We start from the raw sequence: 18,882 nt of genomic DNA on the forward strand, positions 1-18,882 counted from the left end.
TTTGGGGCTGCATTTCAGTAAATTGCGTTGTGGATTTGGTCAGGATGAATGGTGTCCTCAATGCTGAGAAATACAGGAAGGTACTTATCCATCATGCAGTACCATCAGGGATTGGCTCCATATTTTTTCTGCATCAGTACAACGACGCCAAATATATAGCCAATGTTATTAGAAACTATCTTCAGCATAAAGAAGAAAAAGGAGTCCTAGAAATTATGATACGACCCCCGCAGAGCCCTGATTTCAACATAATCATACACCTAACTATGGGTCTATTTCAGCAGTGAGCGCTGAATAGCGAGTTCCGCGCTTCTGTCCATGCACGCACGCCACTTAAATTGCTGATAGCATCTCACTGGGCTCCAGGGCTACGCACTGCTGCGCCTACGCACTCCACAAAGTAATTTAGACTGCGATCGCAGTCTTGTTCTCTAATGGGCAAACCATGTGCACTGCATGGGAGGAGGGGGCAGATATAACATTTGCAGAGAGAGTTAGATTTGGGTGGGTTATATTGTTTCTGTGCAGGGTAAATACTGGCTGCTTTATTTTTACACTGCAATTTTGATTTCAATTTGAACACACCCCACCCAAATCTAACTCTCTCTGCACATGTTACATCTGCCCCACCTGCACTGCACGTTATATCTGCCCCACATGCAGTGCACATGGTTTTGCCCATTAGAGAACAAATTTGCTGCTGCGATCAGGTCTGAATTAGGCCCTCTGTCTCTTTCCTGTTTACAGGGCTGAATTAAGACTTGTCACAAACTCTTTCAAAGTCTTTCAAAATGAATGCCTGCATTTGCTTTGGTAACACAGCTCAGTCTTAAATATTCTTACAGTCTCAATGTGGAAGGGGAAGAGGGTTGCCTCAATAACCTCCTTGCAGTGTTTAGCTTGTGGAATGTGGCATTGCAGTGTTTAACTTAGGGAAGGTGGCACTTTGCCGTCCGTGCCCTTTTTACTGCACAAATGGTGATAGTGGTTCCTTACTGTGGGTGTCTATCTTGCCCGGGGCTTTTGTTACATAATCCCTCAGGTACTCACTTTTCACTTGCTAGGCCAGTCCTTGATGTTTCCACACAGTCCCAAGATGCCTGCGGTGCCCACGCCTTTCCTCAGGCCTGGCAGTGTCCAGTCTCCGGCTGCAGCGTCTCAACACCCGCTCATCCGGCACTTGTCTCACCGCCAGCACCCCGCTGCTTGCACTTCTGCAGCGCTGCTCTCACCGCCCAGTATCCCGCAGCTGTCACTTGGTTTTCAACTCATGCTCTGGTACGTGGACAGCAAGCATCCCAGCACCTCCCTTCCCCACACAACGACTCCTCCCTTCTTCTTCCCACAAGGCTCTGGTCCTCCAGGTTGCCCCTGTCCAATCAGCAGTCCATGTCCAGACCATGTGATCAGACCAGGGTCCCAGCTTTACCTCCTGCTGTGCCTCGCTATCCCCTTGTGCTGCTGTGAACCTGTGTCAGATTTTAAAGGGGCATGCGCACCACCTTTCGGGGTACCACATCTGTGCATGGATGGAAGCAGCACCAGAGTGCTCCTTATCTTCCACTGCTGTTATGAAAATAATAGCAGTGGAACTAAATAATGCCCATTAGACATGCACATGTACCTTAAATACCCACAGACCTCTATGTGTTTATATATTCCTGCCCTGCCCCCAATACATCAGGCAATCAGAGACACACTGTCACAGTACAGCCAGTGAGAGTGCACACTGGCAGTGCCATACCTAAACATTTTAGCGCTGTGTGCAAGAAACAGCATTGACTCCCTCCCCCATATACAAATCAGGGCCAGAGCATGCCATAGGCACTCACCAAAATATAGAGGCATGGCTTCATGGGGAAGGGGTGTGGCCACAGAGCTCCCTTTTACACATTACGGAAGGCAGAGTCCCCGTTTACACAGTATGGCAGGTAGAGCCCCCTTTTACACATTACGACAGCAGAGTCCCCCTTTTTACACATTACGGCAGGCAAAGTCCCTGTTTTTTACACATTAGGCAGGCAGAGTCCCCCTTTTTTACACATCATGGCAGCAGAGCCCCTTTTTTACACATTAGACAGGCAGAGTCCCCCTTTTTTACACATTATGCAGGCAGTGTTCCCCTTTTTTACACACAAGGCAGGCAGAGTCCCCCTTTTTTACACATTATGGGAGGGAGGGAGAGAGTTAGACATACTCACATGTGACCATCTTGCATGTCTCTCCAATATGCTCTTCCCGCCCTATGCTGCGCTCTTCGCACGGAATTGTAGGTGGGCTGGGAGAGACATCATCTCTCCTAGCACATGCCACATGGGGAGGGAGCAGAGGGGGAGCTGCAGTGCTGCCTGGCTACCTATGTGAGAGGTAGCCATGCGGGCTGACCGATGACGCGTGCAGCGGAGGGGCCAGGCAGGTGTTGGTGGTGGTCCTGCACCTCCAGCGCATCTGCGCTGTATGCCAGGCTCCACTGGCACACACCTAATTACAGCCTTGCACACTGGCACTGAACTAGCAAGGTGCACAGCCCCCCCTCAAAAGTGACAGCACTGACAGCAGGTCATTAGAGACAGTGCCAATTACATAAAAGAACACTGTGCGGGGATCGAGATAGGCACCGGTTCTTCTGCACCACCCCTACCTACGCCACTGAATTACACTGCTTGTCTCTGGCCAGTTAGACCTGCCCAATTGAAGAACAAGGAGTGCCTTTACTAAAGCTTCTAAAACACAGAATTGTTGATTTTGCCCATAGCAACCAATCCGATGCTGTCTATAATTTTCTAAAAGGCAATAGATAAATGATAGACAGCATATGATTGGTTGCTATGGGCAACATCACCAATTTTCTGTTTTAGAAGCTTGAGTAACTTTACCCCCAACTGTTTCGTATTACTATGTACTTATGCAGCATTCTAACTGCAGGAGATGAAGATGACTTTGGTGGTCATTCCGAGTTGTTCGCTCGCTAGCTGCTTTTAGCAGCATTGCACACGCTAGGCCGCCGCCCTCTGGGAGTGTATCTTAGCTTAGCAGAATTGCGAACGAAAGATTAGCAGAACTGCTACTAAATAATTCTTTGCAGTTGCTGAGTAGCTCCAGACCTACTCACAGATTGCGATCAGCTCGGTCCGTTTAGTTCCTGGTTTGATGTCACAAACATGCCCTGCGTTCGGCCAGCCACTGCCCTGTTTCTCCAGCCACTCCTGCGTTTTTACCTGGCACGCCTGCGTTTTTTAGCACACTCCCTGAAAACGCCATGTTGCCGCCCAGAAACACCCACTTCCTGTCAATCACACTACGATCACTCGAGCGTTGAAAAAAGTCGCTCGAGCTTGTGTAAATCTACTAAGTTTTGTGTTAAATAACCAAGCGCACGCGCGCTGAGTACCATGTGCATGTGCATCTTCCACCTAATCGCTCCGTTGCGAAAAATGGTAACGAGCGAACAACTCAGAATGACCACCTTTGGGAGAGGAGACAGCTCTTTATTCAGAGATAGGTGATAGAGATTAGGGGAAGGTTAAATGCAATATTTAGACAAAAGTGTATTTTTGATTCTTTGTGTTCATTGTTCAGTTAAAACAAACATTTATGGTTAAAACGTATTTCTTTATTGAATTACCAAAAAGAAAAATCAGTGACATGACTGATTTTATTTTTAAAAATCACAACACTGTCTCCATGGCAACAACAGACGTCATTACTTGTTATTGCAGGAAAGAGCATCTGCGAGGACATTGCATTCAGCAGAAAGTGGAAGCTGACAGCCAGGGAAATATAAATAAATTGATTTTTCTTTCTGCAGTTTGTTGTGTGTAGGAAAATTGTCTCAGCTTAGTATATTAGCTTTACATGGCTTGCCCCATCATAAGTCATCTGTGGAGCCTAATCAATAGTGTACAGCACCATAAGACTGACACTGACACAGATTCAGACAGGTCTTATGCTTTTTAGTGTTTAGGAAATTTGATGTTTATTATTCATATTTATTTTCTTTCCATATAAAAAATCTGGTTTACTTCTATGTTATTTAGAGACTCAGCCTGCCAGGCATCTGAATATTTTAAAGCACATCAAAGTGCCCTGCATTAGGTGGTGGGCTGACAATAAGGAATGTTGCAAGAAGCAAGGTGGTCAGGAGGTGATGTCATTTGTGTTTCAGACTTAAGGTGGCTCACCAGTTATGGGTTCAGGTGGAAAGATCCCCAGTTTATGGAGGCTTAAGTCCCAAGTAGGGTTCACATGTTACACTTTATCATTTCAGAAGAGCAAGTGTTTCACCTTTAACAGAGTGTCAAAGTCATCATGTTATTTTTCACTATGCCTGTGCTATGGCCCTCATTCCGAGTTGTTCACTCGCTAGCAGATTTTAGCAGCATTGCACACGCTAGGCCGCCGCCCTCTGGGAGTGTATCTTAGCTTAGCAGAATTGCGAACTAAAGATTAGCAGAACTGCTACTAAATATTTTCTTGCAGTTTCTGAGTAGCTCCAGACCTACTCCTAGATTGCGAACACCTCAGTCCGTTTAGTTCCTGGTTTGACGTCACAAACACGCCCTGCGTTCGGCCAGCCACTCCCCCGTTTCTCCAGCCACTCCTGCATTTTTACCTGGCACGCCTGCGTTTTTTAGCACACTCCCGGAAAACGCTCAGTTACCTCCCAGAAACGCCCCTTTCCTGTCAATCACTCACCGATCAGCAGTGCGACTGAAAAGCGCTGCACGAACAACAGCAAAACTGCTAAGTTTTTAGTTAAATAACTAAGCGCATGCGCGCTGCGTACCATGCGCATGCACATTTAGCAACAAATCGCAGGATAGCGAAAATCGGCAACGAGCGAACAACTCGGAATGACCACCTATGTGCGGGACTGGACAATCAACCAGATATTGTTGTTGGTGATCCAGTCAATTGGCCAGTGCCAGAGGTGAGGCTCATCAAGAACCTCACCAAGACTTTTTCCCCGTTTGCTTTTTGGCATTGGTGAAATTAGTGGGATGGTACCTATGCCACGCCGCTGCTGAATTGCAGGTTTAGAGCTCCTTACTGTTGGGACGACAAGGAGCTGGCTTTATTGCAAGGTTGTGGGGCAGGGGCATTGTTGGTGAAGGTTGATATGGTTGCTTACACTCCACCCTGATTCCTTGTGGTTAATGGGTTGTTGCATCTATGGATAATATTATGTAGATAACTGCCCATAGGCTGTGTGGTATTGTGCATGTTTGAACGAATTTAGAGGGTAATTCATATCTGATCGCTGCTGTGCGTTTTCAGACAGCGGGCGATCAGGTCCAAACTGCACATGCGTATGCACAGCACTGCACAGGCGCGTTGGACAACAACAGCGGGCATCGCGGGTCAGCGACGGGATGGTGCAAAAATGATTGACAGGAGGAGACTGTTTGTTGGTGGCAACTGAGCATTTACAGGGAGTGTCCGGAAAAATGCAGGCATTTCCAAGTGTTTTCAGGGAGGGTGTCTGACGTCAGCTCCGGCCCCGATCAGCTTGGTCTCATCGCGCTGGAGGAGTAAGTCCTGGGCTGCGCACAGACTGCACAAAGTGAGTTTTCGCAGCTCGGCATACACATGCGATCACATACTTGCACAACGAATTTACACTCCCCTTGGAGGCGGCGACTATCTGATCGCAGGACAGCAAAATTAGCAGCCCAGTGATCAGATCTGAATTACTCCCATGGTACTTTCTTGCATTGGTGCATTCAGGTGGGAACAGATAGCCATGGTGTTGCGCGTTATTTGAATGATTTCCTTATCATGGGGCCTGAGGACTGCCCAGTCTGTGGTGAGGTGCTTTTATCAGTACAAGCATTGTTCCATGTCTTACTTGGGCCTTGCTGTCGATTCGGTTGTGGGGTGTTGCCATTTACTGGTGGCAAGATACAGATTGATTGCTGCTTTCAAGCAACGTGACTGTGTATGATACTCATTGCATGATACGTGACATGATACTCATTGCATGATATTCATTGTTTGCATGCAGGGGCAGATTGGGATGGAAAAGCAGCCCAGGAAATGTATGGAAGCCAGTGGCGGTACTTGCCACGGGCAAGCAGGACTTTTGCCCGGGGCGCCGCCTTCCGGAGGGCGCTGGCGCCATCCGGAGGGCGCCGCACCGTGGCAAGATCCGCCACTGCTGCCCGCTGTGTCCCCCGTCCGCCTCCGCTGCCGTCCCCGTCGCCTCCTGTGAAGGGAACTAGACGCTATGCGTCTAGTTTCCCTTCGTGGAGAGTAACTGCTGAGCGGTGCGCGATGACGTCATCGCGCACTGCACAGCAAAGGTCCTCTCCAAGAAGGGAACTAGACGCATAGCGTCTAGTTTCTCTTCGTGGAGAGGACCTTTTGCTGTGCGGTGCGCGATGACGTCATCGCGCACCGCTCAGCATTCAAGCGGCGCTTTCAATGTACAGGGGGCGTGACTCACCACGTCCCCTGTATTAGGCCACGCCCCTTTCCTGCCCGGGGCGCTCTGCGCCCTTGAACCGGCACTGATGGAAGCAGCCTTAATGGGGGTGCAGTCTGATGAGTGGGTGGAGTCATTTGAGAGGGGCGAGGTTTTCCCTTATAGGGATTGTACACAATTGCTGCCTTCTTTGCGTCTTTTGCTGCAGTTGTGTCTGAGACCAGGGACGGATTTGGAACTAAAGGTGGCCCTGTGAAATTTTGTAGAAAAGGCCCGACATGGGCAGCACAAGAGGTATAACATGACAGCATCACTGGATGGCAAAGTTGCTCTACTGCAGAGATGCATGTAATAACAGAATGAATACGGACAATGCAGTGTACTGGGTGCCTAATTCAGCATGGAACGCTGCTGTGGCAGTGTTCGCATGCTTAAGCTCTGTGAAGTGTGCGCCAGGGACGTGCAGTCAGGGGAGGCAGTGCCTCCCCTGCCATTAATGATTAAAATAATATAAAGAAGATACTTATGACACATATTCTGTGTCATAAGTAATTTCTTTATATTATGCTAAGCATTTTTAAACTTTAAATCACTTTGGGAGGCACTGATAGCAGTTGGTCTGAGTAAGAAGCAGTGGCAAATGCAGGATTTCTAGAGCGGGGTTTCCAAACACAAACCACAATTTTCCACTCTGCGGAACAAGGGATTAAGTACAGGAGTCTAGGTGAGTGTTAGAATAACAGGGTTCACTACGCCCGACCGCCGGCTTACCGACAGCTTGGCGAGCGCAAATGAGCCCCTTGCGGGCTCGCTGCGCTCGCCACGCTACGGGCACGGTGGCGCGCTACGCGCGCCACACTATTTTATTCTCCCTCTATGGGGGGTTGTGGACCCCCACAAAGGAAAATAATTGTCGGTATTCCGGCTGTCGGGCTCCCGGCGCCGGTATACTGAGCGCCGGGAGCCCGACCGCCGGCTAACAGAAGACCACCCCGAATAACATAGTAGCGACCCTAAACATTGGTATTTTTATATACTGGAAACTGTACATTATAGGCTGTATCAAACATATTTAAATAATATAAATAAGTGGTCAGGAAAAAGTTAAACATCCCATAATAAATAAATACACAAACATAATAGAACCAGAACTGCACTTTCCAAACACACATTCTCCCACCTCATGGTAAGGCTCCTGTCTCTTATTCCTGGTAGCTACTCTCTGGTCCAGAGCACAGATCTGGTCCACACACACACACAGCAAACTTGGTAGAAGAAGCTGCTACCACTGGGCATGTGCAGCAGTTCTCCTCTGTCCCTTAAACTGCACAATGTGGCAGCAGCACTAGTAACTGTATTATACATCATTGCTATTGTGCTCATAATTTGAGCCACTTGCCAAGAGGAGGGGGGTTTCCGGGCAACCGGAAACCCCCCCTGCGTTTGCCTATGGGAAGTGACTGGGCAGCTCACCCCCAGATCACTTAGACTGCAGCTCACCCCCAGGTGATCTGGGGGTGAGCTGCAGCTCAAGTGATCTGGGGATGAGCTGCAGTCCAAGTGCTCTGGGGATGAGCTGCAGTCCAAGTGCTCTGGAGGTCAGCTGCAGTCCAAGTGCTCTGGGGGTCAGCTGCAGTCCAAGTGATCTGGGCCAGATCACTGAGACTGCAGCTCACCCCCAGATCACTTGGACTGCAGGGACAGGGAAAAATAAATAAAATAAATGTAATTTTTTAAAAATATATTTATATCATAGCCGCCCACCGCTGACTAACGCTCACTGCCGCACGCTGCACCGCCACTGAAAGCTGACCACCGCAGACCAGAACTGGCAGTGGTCAGAGGGACATCGACGCTGCAGCAACGAAGGACAGCTTAGTACCGTCGCATCCCCCACAGACAATGGCCTCCTCCGCCACCGACAACCACAGTCCCATCTGCACCTCCACTGCACATATCAGGTAATGTTCCCCTGCTGTCACTCTCTCTCCCTGTCCCTGAATTGTGTGTCATACCGTGTGCTATAATGTGAATTTCGGCTTATTCTGTGTGCTATAATGTGAATTTCGGCTCATACCGTGTGCTGTAATGTGAATTTCGGCTCATACCGTGTGCTGTAATGTGAATTTCGGCTCATACTGTGTGGTATAAGGTGAAAGGGGCACCAGTACTAGATAGTATAAGGGGTCCTATTACACTGAAGACACGCCCCTGTTTGAGTGGAAACACCCCCTTTTCCGGAGGCGCGCGCAATTGCAACCTTCACTTTTCCATACCCCCACTTCAAACCACTGTGTGTATATATATATATATATATATATATATATATATAGATAGATAGATAGATAGATAGATAGATAGATATAGTATGATTGGTGTGGACCGGCACTCCCACAAATTGGATACAGCAGCTCCGGTGCCCTCTAATAAATAGATGATGTAAGTCAAAATACTGGGTAATAAAGCGGCACTCAAAGACTTGAAGAAATGCAGTGTATTGTAAAAGTTACTCCATGCGTTCCCAGGGAACGCATGGAGTAACTTTTACAATACACTGCATTTCTTCAAGTCTTTGAGTGCCGCTTTATTAGCCAGTAGTTTGACCTATATATATATATATATATATATATATATATATAAAATCTAAGTGCCTCCCCAGCCAATGACCTCACCGCACGTCACTGGTGTGCGCACGCGCATAAGCCGTACTGTGCGTGCGCACACAGTGAGTTGCAACGGCATCTCACTTGTGCGAAAGCCTCTGCATGATTGACAGGCAGAGGCGTTCGCTGGGTGAGCCGCGGCGGCTGTGCGACATCACACGCAGCCGCTGCATATGGAAACATGGTGGGTAGCCATCTGCCTTCAAAGCTAGGCTGCGTGCCAGAGGGCTACCTTAAACATGCAAAAGCATCACCGCTGTGCAATGCTTTCACATGTGTGCGGGGGCTGGATCTGGCATGTGGGATTGACTTGCCCTCTGCTAGGCGTCCCCCTGCATGCTAGAGTAAAGAGTTGTAGATGTACATTTTTTAGCACATCTAGAACACATGCTGAATCAGGATCTGAGTGTGGTGGGCTGCCTGTCATGTGGTGGGTTGGGCCACATGACAACACACAAAACAGGCCCCACAGACACATTCGCCTACCAGGAATCTTCTTGGTGAGCCCAATGGCCAATCCGCCTCTGTTTGCATGTCTAAAGAAATGTGGACAATTGGACTTCACGGTTGTCATTCTTAAGGGTTTTAAATGCCACATGTGCCAGAGGTCTGTGTAGCATACAAACCTTGTCTTCCTTCTATCTGGCATATTATCAAGCTGGCATAGAGGTACTGGCCATGAAGCCCTTGGCTGCATCGACTTGTGGTCCAATTCGGATTAGTTCCTTAGGTCGTGAGCTTGTCATAAAATGCCTAATAGATGCATTTGTTTGGAATTGTTTCCAGAGCAGCTGGACTACATCGTTCTCTGCATTGGTGGCCATTGCTTATTTTTCCAAGCTTTATGGCTGTGGGTATCCCACAAAATCTTTTCTGATTTCTAGGGCAATAAAAGGGTGTGCACAGTTTGTAAAGACAGGCATTTACCCAATGGTCTGAAGCTCTTGAGAGCTTTGATCTGCGTGCTGGTGAAGGCGTCAAATGCTTTTTAAGACTTTTTGTTCTGCGTGACTTTTGTGTTGGCCTTTTTTTGACCGGTTAGGCTTAGTTAGCCTTGCCATAATAACCCTTTAATTTATTTTATTTATTAACAGTTTCTTATATAGCGCAGCATATTCCGTTGCGCTTTACAATTAGAACAACAGTAATAGAACAAAACTGGGTAAAAACAGACAGATAGAGGTAGGAAGGCCCTGCTCGCAAGCCTCCAATCTATAGGGAAATAGGCATAGATACACAAGGATAGATGCTACCTATTGCATAATGGTCCACCAGATTGCTAGGTTCTTAATGGGTTGTATGATGATACCCCACAAAGTTATCCAAGTGTCAGGAGGGTGTGAGACTAAAGAAAGACAAGATATGTGATGTTATGAATACTCTACAGAGGATGTAATTAGATAGGGAAGCAATGAAGGTTATGTGGGTGGGTCTGGAATTTGATAGGCTTGTCTGAAGAGGTGAGTTTTCAGGGAACATTTAAAGGTTTGGAGACTAGAGGCGAGTCTTACTATGCGTGGGAGGGCATTCCACAGAGTGGGTGAAGCCCGGATAAAGTCCTGTAATTTTGAGTGTGAACAGGTAATGCGTGTGGATGAGAGACGTAGATCTTGTGCAGAGCGGAGAGGTCGGGTAGGGAGATATTTTGAGATGAGTGAAGAGATGTATGTTGGTGCAGTTTGGTTAATAGCCTTGTATGTGAGTAAAAGTATTTTATATTTAATACGGTAGAATACCGGTAACCAATGGAGGGACTGACAGAGCGGATCTGCAGACGATGAACGTCTGGCAAGGAAGATTAGCCTCGCAGCTGCATTCAAAATGGATTGTAGTGGTGTGAGCCTATGTTTGGGAAGACCGGTCAGGAGACTATTACAATAATCAATGCGGGAGATAATGAGAGCATGGATTAGAGTTTTTGCTGTGCCTTGTGTAAGATATGGTCGTAGTTTGGATATGTTTCTTAGATGTATGTAACATGATCTTGAGACAGATTGAATGTGGGTAACAAAGGACAGTTCAGAGTCAAGAATGACACCTAGGCAGCGAGCTTGTGGGGTAGGGGTGAGTGCAGAGTTCTCAACAGTGATAGAGATATCAGGTTGGAAACTGCTATTGGCCGGTGGAAATATAATTAATTCTGTTTTGGAAATATTAAGTTTGAGGTGGCGAGATGTCATCCAAGATGAAATGGCAGAAAGGCATTCAGTGACACGGCCCAATACAGATGGTGACAAATCAGGGGAGGATAGGTAGATTTGAGTATCATCCGCATACAGATGGTACTGAAATCCGAAAGAGTTGATTAGTTTGCCAAGAAGAGATGTGGTATAGATAGAGAAAAGCAGAGGACCTAGGACTGAGCCTTGCGGTACTCCAACTGAGAAAGGTAGCGAAGGAGAGGTGGAATCAGAGAAACGAACACTGAAGGAGCGATTAGATAGGTAGGATGAGAACCAAGAAAGGGCTGTGTCCTGAATACCTAGGGATTGTAGTGTTTGTATGAGAAGAGAGTGGTCAACAGTGTCAAAAGCAGCAGAGAGATCAAGGAGAATAAGTAGAGAGTAATGTCCTTTAGATTTAGCAGTGACCAAATCATTCACTACCTTAGTCAGTGCTGTCTCTGTGGAGTGTTGGGCACGAAATCCTGACTGAAGTGGGTCCAGTAGGCTGTGTGAGTTAAGAAAGTGTGTGAGGCGAGTGTAGGCAAGTCTCTCAAGTAGCTTGGAGGGGCATGGGAGCTGAGAGATGGGACGGTAGTTAGAGAGAGAGTTCGGGTCAGAGTTTTTTTTTTTCAGAATGGGAGTATGGGAGTTTAATTCAGGATACCTATAATTTAAACAGGTTCTGTGGCTGCCTAAATTCAAGCCTGCATTTTACCTGGAATAAAGGGATATTGGGCCTGATTCATAGTGATACGCAGATGCGATTTTTGACTCAGAGGATATGCAAATTATGCTAATGTTACAGCTGCTGGGATTTGTAAAGAGACACCCAGCAGAGCCCTCACAGCTGTCCACAATTCCACAATTGCTACTCATTAGCAGCATCGACGCAGATCCAGAAAACATTGACTCCTCAAGTACGTCTATGGTGACTCAGAATGGCCACCACAATTGAGACGCCTGAGACGTGATTCCTTCATATGGCGGCTGATACACATCTCTAAAACGGTACAGACACTAGTGTTTTTGTCACCCCTCCCTCTTACCTCGATCATAACGTCTGCTTCCTGTCAATCACTTGCAAATGAATCCTCACTACGAGGATAAATGCAAATCAGTCGCTGCATGTGCATTGCGCTGTTTACCACTAAGCACTGAATTGCATAAACATCAGCATAGCGTACAACTATGAATCAGGCAAACCTAGGACTAGTGAACTAGTTGGGGCCATTAAGGATTCACTTGTTTCTGGCCTTCTGATTTGTAATTTCCTTGTTAAACCAGAGACTCCTTTACAAATTGGACAAAAGTTGTTGGAGTACACTTTTGGCACAAGTTGTTTCCGATATTTGCCTGGTTGCTTCAGCTACTTCATATCAACAGTACCTAGACCCTTCATGAGGCTCTCAATGGCTGGAGTATGTTGATGGGACCCCACTAACAAAGTTTTGCTGCTGCTAAATGGAATTATGTTTAGAGTTGTCTGCGTAATAGTATAGGACGCTTTGTTTTAGATTGGTGAGGCAATTTCTGCGGATGAGGCTGGTTGCTCTTACTCTACATATATTTGTAGCTCAGAGTTGCATTAGTTGTTGTGCTTACTAAGGGTGGATCACCCAAGACACATTGTGCTTTCTACCGTTGCTGTGGGGGCATAAAGGACATTTACCAAATGTTTCCCACTAAGAGTGCCAAATTGGCCATTGGTCTCCCAGAGCATTTTTAAGACGTTCACCTTCATTTGGGTTACCTGTCCACCCTCCCATTGCTGGCAGTCCTTGCGTTGGCTTACATGGTTGCACTATGACGGTATGATGTGGATTTCCCCAGTGTATCGGTGTGCATTTAGGAGGCACCAAAGTGGGTAAGGAAACATTTATTTGTAACACTCTGACATGGATATCCTATTAACTTGGATTTATGGGGATATATGTGGGATTTATGGGGATATATGTGGCTATATAGGTACCATCACCCATATACTGAAGACAACTTGGGTGAGACACCTAAATTTTCCCTAAAAGGAACCCTCACTTCTCACTAGCCGGCACAGTGCAACCAAAGGACAGCAACCTGTGGAGCACTGGGACCCAGGTGCAGACCTGCAGAGCAGGAGGAATCGAAGCTGCTGATTGGGTGGTGCAGAGCTGGAAGAGTAGGAGGCAGGGTTACCTCCTGAAGTGATTGCTGAGGAGTCTCCTGAGGTGACAAGGAGAGAGACGCTGTGAGGAGTGGTGCTCTGAGGTAACAATGCAGAGAGTGTGATGCTGAGGAGACCGTGATGGGGAGCGCACCCGGTGGAGCAGAGACGCTGCTGAGGAAAGCATAGCAGAGGGTGGGAGCTGAGAGCCACCAACCGGGAGCTGGGACCCAAACGCAGAGTGTCAGCGCTGATCAGGAGAGTGACCGGGGCCGCAGTAGTGCATCGCCCATATCTTAATCTCGGTAAAGGTGCCCCGAAACGACCGCACATGAGCCGGGTAAGAGGCGTGTATCTGCACTGGATTAACCCCAGGAGAGAGAGACTTGTACCAGTAGCTAGGGGCTAATCAGTCACCAGTTACCTGCACCCTAGTAGCGGCTGTTCAGTCACACTAGCCAGCCGGAGACTACCAACCCACCACAGCTTAGCTGACCTCCACAGCCCTAGTACTAATTGGGCATACCTCTGCATTAGAGACGTGAGGAAAGAGGGACAGATAGAGAGACAGTGCAAACAGAACACCCTAATTTCTCTGCGCTGTTTCATTGTCATTTAGATGCTGAGCTCCCTGATAGAGTTGAACATGTTCAGACAGCCCCGGGCAGCATAGCTTTTACTGAGAACTAAGCATCAAGATGGTCCAGCTCTCACCTAGCCAAGAGAGAAACTATTGAACCCTGCCTCACTACAGCTGCCAGTCAGCCTAATCCTTAACTGTTAGGAGCCCAACGCCTATACCTGCAGGAACTTGACTGGAAGGTTTCTATAATTGCTAGGGCCAAGAAAAGTCCCACCCAATCCAAGGAAGCTAATTCCATTTCAGGGCATAGGACAACCTGCTGGCTCATCACAGTCATTGCATGGCTTTACTCTTTATTGCTTGAATTGCTGTCATTTACCACTACGTCTTGCTTATCAGTGTGCTCCTGCTAGAGACTGCTGCTGTTAATGTCACATTTCAGGTAACATCCTACAACCTTTGTTAAGTGTTAGGGAACTGAACTGAGAACCTGCCTTCTATTGATATTTCATAACATGAAACTGCATGCTCTCCTATGCTATTAAGACTAAGCTGCTTGGCCTATTACTGCTGAATGCTTATTGACTGCGTCTCACCTCAGCCTTGTATAGTAAGGTACAGACTGACACCTAGTGTACATGGAAAGCTAGTACTATGTGACACTCCTATGAGTTATTTAGTGTACTGCATATTTCTAGGTTATTCCCAATTCTTATGCATACCCCCATGTGAATATCTTTACTATGAAATGCTTTCGCCATGTGTAGTACATTCGTGTTGTTGCATCCTAATTGATACTGAGCTGCTGATGTGATTATACTTTTATATTGTACTGTCATTGGGAATACTGTCCTAATATTTAACTAAAAGTCAAAGTTACAGTGGTGGTCACTCTTTTGTTCCTGAATAATAAATCTTTATGTCACCGTCCTAATGTGTGGTGACTATTGTGTTGGGTCCTCTGGGGTTCGGGTTCCTCGTTCCTCTGCCTAGGGTTCCAGTAGTGATATCCGGTTCCAGAGGTGATTCCGGGCAAGGGATCCAGGTACGTGGACCGACATCTGCATCTGCATCAACACTCCATAGTACTTACCTGTTACATATTGGTCTCCTATTACACATTAAGGTAGACTTAATGGAGGTCATGGGGTGCTGGGGTCACTTACAGGTCTTGTAGTCTTATATTATCCTGCAACGGGTGTAGAGATGGTCCATTGTGAGGTGGTAATTGTCAAGTTCAGCAGAAACTTAGTGGTACAGCAGTGATAAAAGTGGAGAAGTGAGTCAGTGGAGAAGTTGCCCATGGTAACCAATCAGCTGCTCTTTATACGTTTATAGTAAGCAAATTATAAATGTTACATCAATGCTGATTGGTTGCCATGGGCAACTTCTCCACTGGCTCACTTCTCTACTTTTATCACTGCTTAGTACATAACCCTATCCTTCTGTGGCTCATTTTGTGGTGCAGTGCAGTGGGAAGCTGTTCGTGATCCCCAAATACATTATGATGATGTCCATCTCTATCATTAGTAATTCTAATTATGGTGGCCAATCCCGGGATCAGGATCGGCGGGATCCCGGGATTTAGGGCCAAAAATAGCCAGGATTCAATCCCGGGATTGGAAGCTCCAATCCCGGGGATTAAGGGATCAGCGTTGAACGTCCACAGGACGCTCAGACGCTGCCCGGCTTCCTCCTTCCAGCTCCCCAGCGCAGCGTGATGTCACACTGCGCTGTCAGCCGCTGCTGAGAGCCGTCAGCAGCGATCAGAGGATGTACCCCTCCTGCCCGCCCCTGGTATATGGTGAGTTATATGTGCGGGGCGGATGGGGCGGGGTGGGGTGAGGGGGCAGCCACCTAGCTAAAAGCCAATCCCAGGTATCCCGGGAATCACCATTTTTCAATCCCGATACCCGGGATTGAAAAAATGGCCCGGGATTGGCTTCCCTAATTCTAATTAACATACAATGCATCCGGAAAGTATTCCCAACGCTTCACTTTTTCCACATTTTATGTTAGAGCCTTATTCCAAAATGGAATAAATTCATTTTTTTCCTTCAAAATTCTACACACAATACCACATAATGACAATGTGAAAAAAAGTTTTTCAAGATTTTTGCACATTTTACAGTAAAAAACTAAGAAATCACATGTACATAAGTATTCGCAGCCTTTGCTCAATACTTTGTTGATGCACTTTTGGCAGAAATTACAGCCTCAAGTCTTTTTTGAATATGATGCCACAAGCTTGGCACACCTATCTTTGGGCAGTTTTGCCCATTCTTCTTTGCAGCACTTTTGATGCTTCATCAGGTTGGATGGGTAGCATTGGTGCACATACATTTTCTGATTTCTCCAGAGATGTTCAATCGGATTCAAGTCTGGGCTCTGGCTGGGCCACTCAAGGACATTAACAGAGTTGTCCTGAAGCCACGTCTTTGCTATCTTGGCTGTGTGCTTAGGGTCGTTGTCCTGCCGAAAGATGAAGCGTTGCCCAGTCTGAGGTCAAGAGCGCTCTGGAGCTGGTTTTCATCCAAGATGTCTCTGTACATTGCTGCATTCATCTTTCCCTCTATCCTGACTAGTCTGCCAGTTCCTGCCGCTGAAAAACATCCCCACAGCATGATGCTGCCACTACCATCCTTCACTGTAGGGATGGTATTGGCCTGGTGATGAGCGGTGCCTGGTTTCCTCCAAACATTACGCCTGGCATTCACGCCAAAGAGTTACCATCGGGTTCTTGGTACCTCCCTGACTAGGGCCCTTCTCCCTCGATTGCTCAGTTTAGGTGGCTGGCAAGCTCTAGGAAGAGTCCTGGTGGTTTCGAACTTCTTCCATTTACGGATGATGGAGGCCATTGTGCTCATTGGGACCTTCAAAGCAGCAGATATTTTTCTGTACCCTTCCCCAGATTTGTGCCTAGAGACAAACCTGTCTCAGAGGGCTACAGACAATTTATTTGACTTCATGATTGGTTTATGCTCAGTGTGGGGCCTTATATAGACAGGTGTGTGCCTTTCCAAATCATGTCAGATCAACTAAATTTACCAAAGGTGGACTCCAATTAAGCTGTAGGAACATCTCAAGGATGCTCAGTGAACATCTCAAGGATGCTCATTGGAAACAGGATGCTCCTGAGCTCAATTTTGAGCTTCATGGCAAAGGCTGTGAATACTTATGTACATGTGATTTCTTAGTTTTTTACTTTTAATAAAGTTGTAAAAATATCAAAAAAACTTTTTTCACGTTGTCATTATGGGGTAATGTGTGTGGAATTTTGAGGGGGAAAAATTAGTTTATTCCATTTTGGAATAAGGCTGTAACATAACAAAATGTGGAAAAAGTGAAGCGCTGTGATTACTTTCCGGATGCACTGTATATGCACCTATGAGTACATTTGAGATTCAGTATGAAAGTAGATCTGAAATCACTGAACTGGTCAAACTGTGCTAAATTTAGTCCTGACGGGTAAAAATAGTAATTACCTCTGATTAGCAATGACATTACTTTCTTTTATATGTGGTCATTTATTTATTGTGTGTCCTCCAAAGTCCTGGGGTCTTATTTTGTTACAAACAGAGAGGGCTCTGCGTTGTAATGCCATCATATCTCCTTCTAAATGACAGTTAGTAGTTGAACAACTTCTCCACTTTGGGGTCTATGTACTAAGACTTGGAGAGAGATAAATTGGATGGAGGTAAAGCACCAGCCAATCAGCTCCTAATTCAAACACAGCTTGTAACATGGCAGTTAAGAGTTGATTGGCTGGTACTTTATCTCCGTCCACTTTATCTCTCTCCAAGGATTAGTTTGGAGACCCCAAATCTCTCATCAAGGTTTGATACATCACTATGGGAGAAGTAGCATGCCTTGGAGAGAGACAGAGTAGTTCCCCAAAGCAAACAGCTGTCATTTCAGAGACTGTGCTAGATAAATGACAAAAGCTTATTGGTTGCTTTGGGCAACTTCTCTACTTGATAGATCTCCAGGGGGTGGATTTACTAAAGCTTCTAAAAGAGAAACGTGTGGTGTTGTCCATAGCAACCAACCAGATACAAGCTATCATTTCACTATGGCATGATAGATTAAATATTATAGAAAATGGCAGATGGAATCTGATTGGTTGCCATAGGCAACACCTCCACTTTTCATTTTTAGAAGCTTTAGTAAATTTACCCCCAATTCTTGATACTGTCAATGTCGAAAAATATTGCAGTACACACATCACGTACAAACTACACACAGATGGCCTCCGCGCGTGTACTTGTTATGCCGTGCGTGCACATATCCGCAATTTGCGTATGGTCGCTCCCGCGGTCCTGCGCATTAGCGCGTGGTATGAGTATTTACGGTAGAGTTTGTGAACGCATGGAAAGCTATCAAAACACATTACATATTTAATTCAAATAATGCACAATGTACACATAGTCTCCCTGCACCACATCAGTAAGTTACAACAGTTTAAATGGTAACAGAACAACGGGATTCACCTTTACAGGATAGGAGGGGACAGAACAAGGTTATAAGGTGGTGTTTGGTATCCAGATGTAGGGTATTGTAAGGGTAATATTCCGGTGTTGGTTTGAAGAAGATTGCATGTTCCTGCGAATAGTTATGTGCAGGAGCAGAATATAGATATAAACTGTATTTACTGTACATTAAGTATGCGGCAGGAACCCAGAGGAGACCACCCACAAGTGCATCCTGAACACACATCGCCCACCTATTCAAACCGACCTATGACCTCTCCTGTACCGTAAATGACCATCCCTGTGTCCAATGGACAAAGATATTACAGTGTCCATTGTGTTAAGTTTTGGAAGATTGTATAAAAGATGACTGCTGCAGGCCTGGTCACACAAGACTCACAAAGTTATCTATCTAGATGACCGAGGACCAGACTGGGT

The sequence above is a fragment of the Pseudophryne corroboree genome, chromosome 10 (assembly GCF_028390025.1).
Source record: "Pseudophryne corroboree isolate aPseCor3 chromosome 10, aPseCor3.hap2, whole genome shotgun sequence".
Lineage (NCBI taxonomy): Eukaryota > Metazoa > Chordata > Amphibia > Anura > Myobatrachidae > Pseudophryne > Pseudophryne corroboree.